This window comes from Otolemur garnettii, unplaced genomic scaffold (assembly GCF_000181295.1).
Source record: "Otolemur garnettii isolate 467f Iridium unplaced genomic scaffold, OtoGar3 scaffold00031, whole genome shotgun sequence".
NCBI classification, from domain to species: Eukaryota; Metazoa; Chordata; class Mammalia; order Primates; family Galagidae; genus Otolemur; species Otolemur garnettii.
Genome location: NW_003852426.1, coordinates 16,803,772 through 16,819,399, shown reverse-complemented (window position 1 = coordinate 16,819,399; position 15,628 = coordinate 16,803,772). Strand labels below are relative to the sequence as shown.

General features: G+C 43.8%; 1 protein-coding gene across 1 annotated transcript in view; it reads left to right on the top strand.

The window, feature by feature from the left end:
• The first annotated feature begins 1,372 nt into the window (after positions 1-1,372).
• Positions 1,373-15,628, top strand: part of RCAN2 (regulator of calcineurin 2) — a 267,905-nt gene continuing 253,649 nt past the window's right edge. The window contains exon 1 of the mRNA XM_003789242.3: positions 1,373-1,593. The gene's annotated coding sequence lies outside the window, so the exon portion shown is untranslated. The remainder of the gene's footprint in view (positions 1,594-15,628) is intronic.

Genomic DNA, 15,628 nt, shown 5'->3' with positions numbered 1-15,628 from the left:
AAAAAAAAAGGGAGAAAGAAAAAAAAAAGAAATAGAAAGGCCTAAAAAGCAAAAAAGAAACGGCCTCTGTAGCAAGTGAAAGACGACAGGACACCAAACTGATTTAAATCTGTTATTTATTTCCTCCCTTAGGTGGTCTGCACCCCACTTCCTTTTTTTTTAGACAGAGTGTCACTATATCGCCCTGGGTAGAGTGCTGTGCCGTCAAAGCTCACAGCAACCTCCAACTTTTGGGCTTGCGCTATTCTCTTGCCTCAGCCTCCCAAGTAGCTGGGACTACAGGCACTGCTACAACCCCTGGCTATTTTTTGTTGTGTTTGTCATTGTTGTTTGGCAGGCCCGGGCTGGGTTCGAACCTGCCAGCTCCCGTGTATGTGGCCGGCGCCCTAGCCGCTGAGCTCCAGGGGCTGAGCCTGCACCCACTTCCTTTAATTTCCCTCCCCTTTCCCTATAATCTTTTGCATGGTTGAGCCATGAGACTCACCCAGTCTGTGTCTGTGACACCGTAAGCCACAGGCTTCCTCACCTCTCTGAATTGCTTTTTTTTCTTTTTGTAAAGCTGAGACTTCCACCCGTGTTAACTTTGTTGAGCACCACATCTACCCTGCATTCCGCTTCACCTTCGGGCCCTCTCGCAGTATGATACTGGCCTCCCATTCCTTGTGTCACCGGCTCTCGCACAATAGGAGTCCTTGAAGCCGGAGCCCTTCTGTCCCCAGGTCTGATGGCTGCGAAGCCTGAGCTGGGCTCCAGCCAGAGGGCGCTAGCGCCAGTGCCTGCCCCGCGCAGGAGCCCGGCAGGGGCGTCCCCACACGTCCTCAGTTAGCGGAGTCGGGGATCACTCACTGTCTTGTAAGAGGAGCCTCATTCTCAGCACTCCCCACTGCCAGTTTGCTTCTCTGCCAGTTTCTCCCTGCCTGTGGCTGCCCACTCACTCTTAGCCTCAGAATCGGCCCTCTCCCCACCTTGACCCCCAAAGAGGCCCCCACCCCAGCCAGGACCCCAGGAGCCTCTCCCCCCCGGTGAGGCAAGGACTCCTGAAACTGGCTCCCGCGCTGGGTCCCCAGAGGGTTCTACCCACTCTTCAGCACCTGGAGCCGAGAGGAGGGGGTGTGTGGCTGAGGGCAGGGTGACAGCCCGGGAGGTGGAGTGGGTGGGGGACCGGGAAGGGCGCAGGATCAGGAGGAGGAGATGAGGGGAGGCCACACAGGGGCTTTCGGTTTCCCGGGGTCTGATTGGAGGTTGGCCCGATGAGTCGGAGCTGGGGACGCGCCCATCTCCGCCGGCTTCAGCGAGAGCCGCTGGCTCGGCCCCTCCCCGGAGCCGCTTTGTCCCGGTGACGGCGGCGGAGGTTGCGGGGAGGAGCGGGGAGGAGGCAGAGACCCACTGGCCAACGGCCCGGGAGACCGGAGGCGGGGCGCGCCGCGCACGGCCCCACGCCCAGGCCCGCGGGCACCGCGCCCGCCCCCACGCGCTCTCGCACCGGCCGGCAGGTGAGCAGCCGCGCCGAGCCCGCAGTCGCCGGCCCCCGCGGACCGCCCGAGCCACCGCCTCCGTCTCCGCCTTTGCCAGCGCATCGCGGGCGCCCAGCAGGTCGGTTATGTAACTACGCCGGCCCCGCTCACCCCTGCCCCCTGTCCCGCCTGGGCTGAGCCTGGTGTCCTGGTCACGCCGGGGGACCGCGGCAGGGGGCGGGCAAGCAAGGCCGGGTTTGGGGGCTGGGTAGGGACGGTAGGGTGGTGGTGCTGTGTCTATCCATTCAGTGGTCAGTCCCCGCCGCGGACGTGGGGACAGAGGTTTCCCAGGACCCCCCTCTAGGGGGCGCGGGTCTCGAGGAGCCCCTTCCCCATTCCTAGGGCCCCAAGGGTTCGCCTTCTCGGTAGCAGCAGCAGGTGCACCAGGGAAGGAGCGAGAATGACGCCTGTGATTCCCGGAATTGAGGCTTAGAGAAGGGGCTACGGGAGGCTGTCTGGACACAGAAAGTGCAGGAGAAAACAGAGAAACCCCTTTCTTTCCAGTGCTTAAGGAAGGCGCTAGGGAGGCGAGAAGGTGTTTTGAGGTGCAGCGGGCTGGGAATTGTCCTGCTTGGGATTAGCGGGCTTGGGTCATCTAAAAATAACTTCAAGTTTGAAAAGTGAAATGGACGCGAGCGCAGTGTGTCGGTTTCGTCCTGCCTGTGGGATGCTTCGCTCTAGAAGTCACCAGAGGGAACAGTCAAATCCCAGCCGCCTGATCCTTCCGCTACCTCCCGGTCTCTTGGTTTCCAGGGTGCACTGGTTTGACTTTTAGTTAATGATTTACTCTCCAAGGCACTGCTGTCTCTTTCTTATCCCAAAATGAATTATAACAGTGCATCATGCTTTCAATCTTTCCTGTTTCTTACATTGGGATAGAGGTGTTCAATGGACATCTGAATCCACTACCAAAGCAATTTTTTTCAAAGTCTCAGTTTCATAAAAACAAAAAAGATTCTGGGCTCCTTTTAATACATAGCCCCACAACTTCCCACAATTGGAGATCGGAGGACGTTACAGCATTCCAGCTAACATCTCCCTTCTTTCACCCAGATTCCCACTGTAGTTATTATGGGGGAGTGGGTGCTTAAGACAAATAAGACGTTTTGAACAATGCAAGTCAACTTTCACACCTGCGTGGTCCTTCCTAACACCAGCTATAATGTGATATAGATGTGTCACAGGCACAGGGCAGCCCTTGCAGACTGGCCCCCTCCATTCTGGAAGCACAGTGAAGTTGGAAATGCCCAGAAGCTGGAAAGAACCAAGAAGCAGGTCGGCTCTGACTGTGGAATAAGGCAGGGGAGTGAGCATTTGGCTGCTTTTCAGTCTACTCATTGATTTTCTTTAGCTTTAGAGCTATTATATTAAGTACGATCAGTCATTGAGTGCAATTAGTCTAGAATGTGAGTTGCACATTGCTTTCAAATCCACTGCAAATCAAATCAGCATTTATTGAGTACCTACTACCTGCGTATGTGATTTTGTGGGGGAAAGTGCCCTCAACTACAGCTACAGGATTCCAAGAGCCTTTAAAATGCCTGGTATGTATGTACAGGTCTCACAGAACCCACCTAAATCTGGGAGGACATGTGTGTCTCTCTCAAATCATGAACGTTTAACAGACAGTGGGAGCTTGATAGTTTTGTTTTTGCAAGTACACACCACCCTCTTTTAAAAACTACCTGCGTAATCATTTGCAGACAGTCATATATATCACAGAAACTAGCAGTCTTTTTGCCGAAACCAACTTTGATAGTCACAGAGGTCTCTTTTTTTATGCATTTTTTTTTCTGTTCCCTCCACTCAAAATTGATTCAACAGTCATTTGTTAAGTGCCTGCTGTATGCTATGTAGGCTCTGTGCCAGAGGCTAAAAGAATGAGGTCTGTGCCTCTCAGGGGTCAGTCTAGCTGAAAAGAGGAGTAAGAAGATAAATGATAATAATTCAACATGGTGAGTATTTAAGGAGTAAGTTTAGTGGGAGCCAAGGGACAGAAGAGTGGAAGGAATCTGGAAGAGTTTTCAGAAGAGTTTACATTTGAACTGGATCCTGGTGGGTGGTAAGAGTTCTTCGGTAGAAGAGGTTAGGTGTTCCATAGTGAAGGAACAGCATATATACATGCAGGAGGGTCACATTTATAGGACACTTACGTGTTCTGAGGCAAGTGGGTGCAGTGAGCCTGGGTTGTGATTAGACACTGCCTAGGAGAATCTGTGCAGCCTTTAATGGGAGAAAGGATTTAATCTCACATTTTGCAGAAGTAGCTTTGGAGGGGGTGAGAGGTGGGGTTGCAGAGCGTAATGAGCTCAGATTTTAGAACATTGGAGTGGTCCAGGCCAAAAAAAAAAAAAGTGTAAAAAGTAAAAGAAAATGCCTGAACCAGACTGAGTAGGGGAAAGAGATCCACAGAGAGCCATTTCAGAGGGAAAATCAGCAGTACTTGGTCACCAAGTGTGTGTGTGTGTGGGGGGTTATTGAAGGAGAAGCTTAGACGTCTAGATGGAGCATTAGGCTTCTAACTGAGTTGAGGAGCAAATGAGAACAGGTTTGAGAAAGATGGGGAATTTTTATTTTGAATAACCACATGAAAATGCTCCGTAGGCACTTTTCTTTTCAAAGGTAGGCACTTTTCTTTTCAAAGGTGCGTTCTTCATTCCTGGTGTTAATTTTCTACTGATCTTAACTTAACCTTCATTCCTGAAGCTGTCCAGGGCTTTCTTTGGAGAAGAGGGAGGTGAACTTGATAGTGAGAAGTTGTCTCTGCCTTTATTCCCCAAAGTGAAAGTATGAACTCAGCTATTTGAACTACTACAATGGTAGTGATAATGATTACAATTATAATATCATTATTAACCATTTATTCTGTGGTTACTATATGCTGAGCACAAAGAAGTTAAAGCTGCAGTATCACACTGATTCCTTCCATCCGCTGTATGAGGCAAGTGCTGTTGTGATGCTCACAGAATTGATGATAAAACTGAGGAAGAGAGAAGATACCTTGCCTGGGTCACCATGAGTAAGAGGTGCAGCTAGGGAACGCCCTGGCTCTGATCAGCATTCGGAATCACCAGTATGAATTAACATGCTGTAACAACTCCTGTTTAGCCTGGAATGTGTTTTTTCACCTAGGTTTGAATATCTGTGGCCAATGCCATAAAGGGGACCTGGACTGAGTCAGGGCTGTGCACCTGATTTGTTGTGTGACTTTGGCAAAGTCACATCCCCTGTCAGGCCTAAGTTATTTTAAATCCGTATATTAATGGGAGAAGAGTTTGGCCAGATGCCCTCTAAGGAGTCGTGGCATCCTGAAGTCCTGCTGTCTTATATCAGGTTCTACTCTTAGAGCTATGGATTTGGCTAAGACTGTACTTGTCTGGTGACTTTTAAAATAGGAATACCTTCAAGAGGATTAACTCAAACAGGTGGATTGTCCTTGACAGCTTGCTGTGAAAGAGTCCATCACAAAAAGCTAATGGGGGATCCCCGATATTGGGGGTGTTACGTTCAGGAGAGGGAGCTCTGCAGGAGCACAGACTTAGAGGAATCTGTGTGGTCACTAATCATTCCTTTTCTTTACTTTAGACATGTACTTGAAGTCTACAAAAGTTTCCTCCTCTGAAAAACCGGGGTGATTAAGGCAGGCACTAGACATAAGTCAACCTCATTGAAGATGCTCAGGGAATAGGGGGTCTTTACCTCTTTTCCCCTGGGTAACAGACATATAGAAAGGGGAGGTAGAGTGCTCCTGAAGACAAACTTTCCTACTTCATGGTTTTGAGAGGAGCCACCCCTTAGATGAGTATCATCTATGTAAGAAGGAAGTACAGGCTTGGCACCCACAGCTCAGTGAGTAGGGCGCCAGCCACATACACCAAGGCTGGTGGGATCCAGCCCGGCCCTGGCCTGCTAAACAGCAATGACAACTGAACCACAAAGTAGCTGGGTGTTGTAGCGGGTGCCCTACTTACTTGGGAGGCTGAGGAAAGAGAATCGCTTAAGCCCAAGAGTTTGAGGTTGCTGTGAGCTATGATTCCATGGCACTTTACCAAGGGTGCCATAGTAAGACTCTGTCTCAGAAAAAAAAAAAGAAGTACATATTGGTAATATAAAACCAATTAAACACAACATTAAATACTGTTTGAAATGTGACCCTCTCATGTATACATTAATAAATTACCCTCTTAGAAATAAAGAAGCTTCAGTGCTTCATAACACATAGTTTTGAACTCTTTTCCCCCCAGCTTATAAGGAGGCCAAGATTGCTATAAAGAAGTAGTATTACCTAGGTAGGATTCTCTCACTAGAGCAGACGTCCTCAAACTATGGCCCACCAGCCCCATGCGGCCCGCCTAGGACATTTATCCGGCCTGCCGGCTGTTTTTGCCACCGCTGCCTGTCCTGCTTAGCAGCCAACTCATCCCAGGGCCCACAGTCCGGCCCTCCAATGGTCTGAGGGACAGTGAACTGGCCCCCTGTTAATAAAGTTTGAGGACCCCTGCACTAGAGCCTGAAATACAGACAGGATGGAATGGCTTCCTATTCCGTGTGTCTCTGTGCCTCTGTGCACACACTTACATTTCTACCTTTCTTTTATTTATTTATTTATTTTTTTTTTTGCAGTTTTGGCTGGGGCTGGGCTTGAACCCACCACCCTTGGGATGGGGCCAGCGCCCTACTCCTTGAGCCACAGGTGCCGTCCGCATTTCTATCTTTCTGAAGAGCTTTCTGCCTTTGCCCGTAAAATGTTCCCTGTCCTTTTTGTATTGTTTTGCTTGTTATCACCTGTCAGGTGTCACACATTGTAGGTTAATCTACAGGAGCTGATGAGTTTTTTTAAAAGATGGAAGCATTTTAAAGTCAACTGAAACTGTTTTTCAATCCTTTGTAAAATAATAAAGTATGTGACCATGAATGGTACTTTCTAGTTAAAGAAATGCATCCAAAAATAGCTCAAACTTCCTGCAGTTGAGAATGCCCACAGCAAATACTTTCTACAGTAAGGACGAGAAGGGCCTTATTTTCTGATCTGATCTCCCATACGCAACTTACTTTAAAAGGAGGCATGAAACATTGGGCTCCTCAGCTTTGGAATGTATGCATAAAAGACCTCTGAATGGCACAACTGGACAAAAGAATTGTACAATTTTAGAGCTAGATCGTAGTTTTTATTACTGCTGCTTAGTACTTCATGGGAATAACTGATTTGTTTCAGGTAATGGGGCTTTGCCTGCTACGAAATATTATAAGTTCTCTGAGGCCACGGGCCAGGCCTTAGTACTTCTCTTACGGTGTTGAGGACGAAGCATACAAAGCAGGAACTTGGCATGAAAAGGCCCGGATTCCAGTCCTGGTGCTGTCATTTCCCAGCTATGTGACCTTGAGCCTCCCATTGACCTAACAGTCATAGGAACTGGCACTTGTTGGATGCTGCCCCTGTTCCAGACACTTTGCTTAGCATGCTGTATGCGTTATCTCATTTCATCCATACAACAGCTCCACGAGGTGGGTCTTATCATCACTGTTTACACACAAGCACACCCTGAGAATCAGGGGGAAAAAGCAACTCGGTGCCAGGTCTCTGGGTTGCAGTTTTCTTATCTGTATAATTAGGGAAAAAATACTTTATCTCCTCAACTTACAGAGGTCTGAAGGTGACATGCTATGAGTTCATGAATGTGCCCTAAAAAATGGAGTGCTCTGCACAGACGTTTAGAATGGTTGTCGGCATAGGGGACCTTCCAGATCAGCTGTAGTTGGGCCTCGCAGAGTACCATGGCTGTGAGCGGAGGGAGGTCCACTGTATATAAAAGACATTTATAGATACGTTAATAATTAATACTGTATTTCCTTAGCCTGTCTGTTTTGGGGTACCCTTGTATTTTCTTTAAGGAATATTTGTTGACAGTACCAAGTATGGACAAGGCCCTGCCGGGCCAGACCAGGGTGAGGCTGCTCAGAGCATGGAACCGGGCCCAGCTGGTGAACGGGGAAGGAGACCATGGTTTTCAGAGAAGAAGTAGTTGCCAGGGGACTGTTTTAGCATAAACAGAGGAGGCTGAAGTCAAAACTATGGTCAAGGAAGGGATAATCTTGATGTGCAGTGCAAGAAGTCATCACCAGAGTTTATAGCAAGTGGGAGTGACAAGAATCTGCTCAAGAAGGGTAGAAATATTTCCCAGTATCTGCTGAGAACATTTTCTATAAAAACTTTGGAAAACACAGGAAAGTATAAAAAGAAAATTAAAATCACACGTATTACTACAGGTGAAAGATTATGATGATGACTATCAGTATTTTGGTGTTTTTCCTCTTTTGTTTTGCAGTTTTTGGCCAGGGCTGGGTTTGAACCTGCCACCTCCGGCATATGGGGCCAGCGCCCTACTCCTTTGAGCCACAGGCACCACCCTGTGTTTTTCCTTTTAGTCTTTTTAAAATATGCATATCTTTATAGAATTGGGATCATAACTGTATAGGATTTTGCATCCCGTGTATTTCCCCATTTTAAATAACTTTTCATGTAAAATCGACACTCTTTGTAAACATTGTTTTCTGTGCCCCTGTATGTAGCTGCATAGCGCCCCCTTGTGTAATTTTACCATGACTCGTTTACACTCTCCCATATTGTTGAACCTTCAGATGGTTCCCAATTATTCAAAATATTATAAAACTTTGGTAAACATCTTTGAGCATAATCTTTTCCTATGTTTTGGGTTTTTTTTTTTCCCAAGGATAGATTGTCAGAAGTGAAATTATTGGCCCCAATAGATGGACCTTCTTAAGGTTTTCTCTGTATGAATATTGACATTGCTTTTAATTGCTTTTCCAGAAGGTTGTGCTAATGAACATTCCCACAAGCAGTGCATGAGAATGCACATCTCACCTGTCCTGTCTGTGAGCACTCTTCCTGGTGAAGATAAGGGCTGGATGTTCTCAGTGCTCCCCAGAGATAACTTACACCTAACTGTTGGTTCAAGGAGATTAGGCTTTCTTTTGGGGAGTGGAGGATGGGTGGGTGGGGATTTAGTAGATTTAACAGGCATTCGTGTTTGTGGGAAAGGTGATTTTCATGGATTCGCTTCTCACCCCGTGGTTCTGTTATCAGCCGCCTGGCACATGGATCTGGTGACCTGAGCGAGCCCTGACTGTTGACAGCTGTCATCGCAGCCTGCTGAGCTGCTAAGGCTGATTTAAAATAAGTAGAAACAGCAACTTCTGCTCAAGTGGGGACTGGTTCGGTTTGCATCTCTGGCTCCTCTGTTCAGTGAAACAGAGCTTTCCAATCTTAAAACTATTGACAGCAAATGTGGGCACTTACTCCCATTAGTTTTAGAGTTGCTTTTGTTGATTTTACCTGGCTCCTCTTCTACTTGGCAGACTTCACAGGCACGTCTCTTTTCATCTTCTACTCATTTGAGACACAATGCAGAATAATCCATTTTGAGTAAATAAGTAGGATAACCAATTGGAATTTTCTTTAAAATCTTAATGGTCAAGAATGGTCAAGAATGTCCCATTGCTAAGCAGTTATAATTCTAGAATTTTAATTTGCTGACTAAGCAGGTTAGTCTTTCTCCAAGACATTCTCTGCATTTGCTATTGGGCTACCACATTAACTATAGAATTTGATTGTATTGACCAATTTATTGAGGTATACAGCCAATTTGAGTTATTCCCCCCCCCCCCCGTGGAAGTATCTGAAAGGCAGGTCAAATTAATATAATTTATTTTTTATTTTGATTTCTGTTAAAGCCCAGTCAGTACCTGGCCAATACAAATCAATGCCCAATTTATACTTCTCTTTTAAGGTTTGATAATTTGGCAAGAAAGAAATATCAGCATGTGAATTTTGAAATAGATGATGGTAAATTCAGATAAATGAATTATAGTTCAAACTCTGTTCAAGAGCAAAATCTCTTAGCCTTGACAAGACAAGGAATGTACTAATTCATGAATATGTTAATTTTATGTTAATTATTTTCCTGCTGTGGGTATTAATGATATTCACTTGATCTTTTGTGTTATACAAACAACCCTCTGTTTTAAAAAGGGTTACATTTTGGTTGGGAAAGACATTCAACTGGCATATCACAAAATGTGTTTATTTGTGTGCTTATTTCTTATTTCTCTATCTCAGTGATTTCTGTTCAACACATAGCTGTTGTCTAGCACTGAACTTCAAATTTGACAGGGGGACATTTAGGTGAAACTCTGAATTGAAATATTTATTCAACTAGAATTTTCAAGGGCTTACCCTCTGACCTTGTGTCTAAGTGCCATAGCACGTGAAGACTCCATGGGAATTTTTGTCTTGCACCCTGGACTTTGGTTTGATTTCATCCTCCTGAGATAGGATGGTGGGGAAAAAAGCATTCTTCTCATTCTGTTTGCATCCCCACTGAAAGGTCTGGTAGACTTTGTTCTGGAAGGTTAGGTTAGGAAGGCTTTCACAGCCCCACACATGTGTAGGACAATTTGAACAAAGGTCAGCTCCAGGTGGAGGTGATATGGAGTGGTAAACCTGAATAGCTCCCCTCTGCTCCCCTGGATCCCACTTACCTTAATTCAAGTTCACAACCACTCATTCAGCTGTATGAAAACTGCTCAGATGGTTAAAGTAGAAGCTAGGGACTTTAAGAAATTTGGGGTGGCTCTAGATGGGCCCAACTATGTTCTAGTGAAATCCTTAGTAGCTTAAGGACATAGAGCCATCCACAGAGGCCCTTGGGGAACCCCAGGCAGGTGGTCCCTGCTTGTGCGGCCCTCTGCTCCTTCATGCTTCTGTTTATTAACCTGGCCAGCTCCTGGGAGGCCATGTGGCAAGCACTGAAGGGAATGACCATGTCAGATTTGGGAGGGACCTTCTGGGTCTCCATGTGTGGAAATCTCCATATGTGGCAGTTCCTCATGATGCTTCTAGTTTTGGTCTTTAAAATAACTCCTAAAATGTCACACTTATGTAAGTATGACTATACTTATCAAAAAGGCTCCTGTCTTGGGCAATAAGAACCAAACATATGCCACGCTTTGAATGTCTCTTTTTACCCTTCATGTAACACCTTCTTAGCTGAACCATTATGGTGTCCTTGCTGCCACTCCTGGCTATTGTCTTACAGTTCAAACCAAGCTGTGATATTATGAGAAGGTTATTTTATCTGAACAAAATTAGAAATATCTTAATGGATATGCATGAAAACCAATCCTAGGTATTTTTATGACAGTATACATTTCAAGGGCATATTTTATAGGAAAGAAAATCCAGAGAATAATAAGGTTAGAGACCTTTAGCTAACTGGTATTCAACACTGATTTCTGCATATTAGGAACCCAACATGGTGGATTTTCCCATGGGAATCCCCCACAAGGGAATCCCTCCATCCTTCTATTCTCCCCAGCGACCATGAATTCTCTTTGGATCAGTCCATTTCCATAGACATGCTGCCAGCTCACAGCAGAATCCGCCTCTGACTTTTCAGGAACTTCTTCCCCTTTAGTCTCTGTCTTCATTCTTCTTCTCACCCTCATCTCCGTGATCCAGAGGGTTGGAAAAGCTACACTCAAGTCCTCCTCCCCACAAGATGAAAAGATAAAGATACAGACATTCTTCTTCCTCCAGAAACGAAGAGTGATGTTCAGACGGAAGAATATAAACACATAACTGGGGAATGATTTTTTAACATGATTAAAAAAAACCAACCTAGTAGTCCTTTGAGGCCAGTTGATGAGCATCTAACCTTGGTTCATTACCTAGTTTGGTGAAAGCTTATCTCTAAGATAAAAGTTTTATTTTGTTTTGGCCAATTTTTTTTGTTGTTGTTGTTTGTTTGCTTTTTAGCAGGCCCAGGCTGGGTTTGAAGCCACCATCTCTGGTACATAGGGCCTGTGCTTTATTGAGTTTCAGGCGCCCAGCTGGCCAAATTTTTTTTTTTTTTTTTAGTTTTAATTGTTCCTTTTTTTTATCAAGCCCATTCTTTTAGTGATTTTTTCAAAGTGTCAACAAAATTATGCTGCTTCTTACTTCGTAATTCTTATTATTGAGATATTTGTATGCATGTGTTATAGTATCCTAATCATTACATAACCATATCATTTTTATACCTCTTTCCTCACCCTAAGATGGGTAGTGGTTATTTTTAAGACAATATACTAATATTATTATGAAATTACATTGTTGGGTTTCTGTCAGTCATGTTTATTGTCAATCACAGCCTTGTAAATGCTGCCAAATATACACATTTCTTTTCCTAATTGCAAATTGACTTTTTATGGCTACTTATTAGACAACCCCAGGAGACCAATAGCAATAATTGAGACGCAGCTGCTAGAGACTAGATATTATTTCTTCAGCTTCCTATTCTAATAAATAACGAACCACCAAGTTGTTTATAAATAAATCAAAAGTCATTGTAATAAATAACAAACTAAGAAGCAATTGCATACAATTTGCAAAAATAGTTATAGAAATGCTAGACTTAATAATCAGAATGAGAATTGTTTTATCAGTGAGAACCAATTTAGAGAACATTGCATGAAATTATAAACTGTATAAAATTATAATTGGACATTATATGTTATCTATAGAACTGTATAAAATTATAATTGGACATTATACGTTATCTGTTTTTTTGAAATTCTAGTTTTTCCTTGAATCACATATCTTCTTTATTTTCTCAATTCCTAAACCCTTAATAAAGTCACCATTCGGGGGGGGGGGCACGCAAAAAATAAAAGCCACCATTCTTTATTGAATCTATGTTTATGGTTCTGTTCACTAATGTATTTCATTAATTCATTTTTCTCTTGCTGTGAACCAGTATTATGCTAACCACTACCACATTGAAAACATATATAAAACTCTACCTTAGTGAAATTAGACTCCTGTAGACATTAAGCCTCTTACTCTTTTACCTACACATCCCTCTAGACCAGGGATTTTCAATGTGCTATGGATCTTAGGTATGCTGTGAAAAATTTGTAAAGATTATTAATTAGGGTGACGCCTATGGCTCAAAGGAGTAAGACACCTGCCCCATATGCCGGAGGTGGCGGGTTCAAACCCAGCCCTGGCCAAAAACTGCTAAAAAAAAAGATTATTAATTAAATTATTTTTGAAAGACTTTCAAACCACAGGAATTATATATATTTTTTAGATCAACAGAACTTAATTGTGCTACTGAAGTTTAACTACAAGTTCAAGTGTGCCATGAGATTTTTAAAGGTTGAAAAATACTGGTGTACTCTGTGTTCACCTAAGGGTGAAAATCCTGCCCACTCATTCATCCGGCCCCTGTTACATCCATCACAATGGCCTTGCATATGGTAGGCACTCAACTAGTGGTAAAACAACGTACTGTCCATTATATCCTTTCTAAATAATTCAGAAACACAAACTTGAAAATATCAACACCTTCACGTGTCTTTAAAGCCTTTGTTCTACTCACGTATTTGTTAACTATAAAAATAAGTAACTCCACAAGATAGGTTAATCTGTTTTCACTGTGGGTGTGAATAGGCTTCTTTCCAGCGTGTGACCCAGTACCACATCTCTATTATGTAACAAAGCCCGAATATGATTGATAGCACTGTCTGAATTTCCCTCGGGCCAACATGTTAAAGGCTTCTTCTGTCTGAAACTCAAATTATTTTGAAATGCTTGTGTTTTGGTAAGACAATGCATCCTTCCCTCTTTTGTGGCACTTGGATATAAAGTAACTAAACAGAAATAACTGTGGGTATTTATCAAGCCCCTATTAAACACCAGGCACTGGGCTAAGGACTTCTCATGTGTTATCACGTGGTCTTCTCAACAACGCTGTGAGGTCGGTTCTATTTCTTATCCCTATGTTATGTAGATAAGGACACTGAGGCTCAGGGAGGTCCAGTAACTTGCTTATGCTTGTACAGGCAGTAAATGGGGAAGCCAGGACTCACCAATGGTCTCTGTCTCCACAGCCCTCTATGCCCGGTCACAGTGAGATTTGCAGAGGCATTTGCAGGGGAAAGGCACGGGACTGCCATGGGATGATTCTTAAATTGTGTTGTTTTTATTGCACTGCTAATCTAAACTAGCAGTAGCACATTCTGGGTCATCTAGATGAGCACTTTATAGTGAATAATGCTGCTGCATGTTCGTGGTGCCTGAATTCATATCTTATGATCAAGTTGGCGCCAATGCTTCTTTAGTTGCCATGGGTTTATGGGAGTGAACAGTGGACTTCCTGTGTAACTAGCCTCAAGTGAAGGCCGTGTGACTCATGGTACACCGGTCCAGTAAATGCTTCATTCTGCTGCGAATGAGGAAATGTGAAAGGAAGGGAAGTGGGTCCTACCACGGCGCGGCAGTGACAAGAGTATTCCTAACTCCAAAATACCTGCATTTTGGTTTTCAGTACTAAAATCACAGTGGGAATGGAGGGTGACTTTTAGCCAAACATCATCACCTGGATATTAAGTCAATGTTAATTTGAACTGAACTGGTGCTACATTTTTATTTGTATCCACTTAGAACATTTAGCTGGCATTTGAAAATTTTAGAGGCGCTGAAAATGTAACTTAGTTTTATGTTTGTACATATTTAAGTATCATCTCAATAAAAACCACATAAGTCAAGAGGGAAAGCAGTGTAGTTTATTTATCCCTACACTATTCTGTGCATTTTTCAAGATGAAACATAGTGAATTATTCTGCAATACGTAACAAAAACCTACCATTCAAAAAAATGCTCCCACACTCACCAGGGGCCTGGCCTGCTCACTCTGAGTCTTTCTTGAGGGATAAGGCATTGACATTTGTTGTCAACCTGAAAATATTATCTGGGACGGCTGAGGTCTGACCTTGGGTGAAACTCTCTGTGGCTGTGGTTCTCTAGTGCACCTCTGCCTGGCCCTGTCAGTCAGTGTGCTTTCGGATTCTTTGTCCCTCTCTCTCCTGGTTCTGGTAACTGACAGTTGTTAATGCACATTGTCCATGCTTACAGTCATTCCCTTATCACCATAAAGATGGGTGGATTCGGGCTAGGAAGTAAGACCAGCTCCACTTAAGCAGAAAAGATAATGGCAGTGCATTCGAATTTTAAAAGGCTCTGGTTTAAAAGGTGTCTGAGTCTGTCTGAAATGATGACATTAGTTACTTTTGACTGAAGGAAAGGCAAGCCCTTGTTAAATGCAGACCCTCAGAGAGGAGGTAATATCTGATGACGTATTTATCCTTAAGCTCTTTGGTATTGCTTATGATTAATTTCCAGGACATTAGAAAAGAGGACTGTGACTTCCAATGGAAAGAGAAGAAAAGCTGATTTTATGGCCTTTGGACAGGCAGCCAGGGAGCAAAGGCTGGTGTTAAGAGTAATGCCAATTGTGGGTAGCCTAGGGCCATCATGTAGAAGAGGGGGCATTTTCTTTTTCTATATATAACTCGCTATTCTCTACTTATTCAAAATTTTAATAAAGTTTTTCTATTTTAATAAAATGTGCTATGTTTGTTCTTAGTATCATTATCATTATTCCCTGACAGTCTACTTGGTGCAGAGAGTGGAGACGCCACAGAGCTGGGCTCAGTCCTGGTTGGTTGTGGTTTCCCTTTGAGAAATTCGGTCTTAGCAACCTTTGGGTTTCCTGGTTTACGTCATTAAGGGGCTGGGCCAAATAATCGCTGAAGCTGCTGCCAGCTCCCTAACCCATTGTATATTCTAGTCTTTGCAACAGATCATTATAGCATCCTTAGAGCTTGTGTCTCATGAGCATGACCACTGGTAATTGTTACTCTTATTATGTTAATGCTCATCTTCAAAGGCAGGGCTGTTCTGAAACAGGGGCTGTGGGAGTTCTTACTTTTGTCATCTCGAATGATAGAGGTATTCAATAGCTTTTGAGGGCATCTTTAGGAAGAGCTTGAACCACCAGCTCATCAAACATTTCCATATGTTTTGTAGGAATTGTTTACTTTATATTATTTTCCTATTTTATTACAGTTTTGAGTCTGTTACCTGGCAAAGCCATTCAGTAGATAATATTTATATTAATAGGTAACACTTATCTAGATCGTGTGTACAGGGTGTTACTGTAAGGCTTTTACCCATACCTCGACATGTGATCCTCCAGGTTTCTCCACCCACA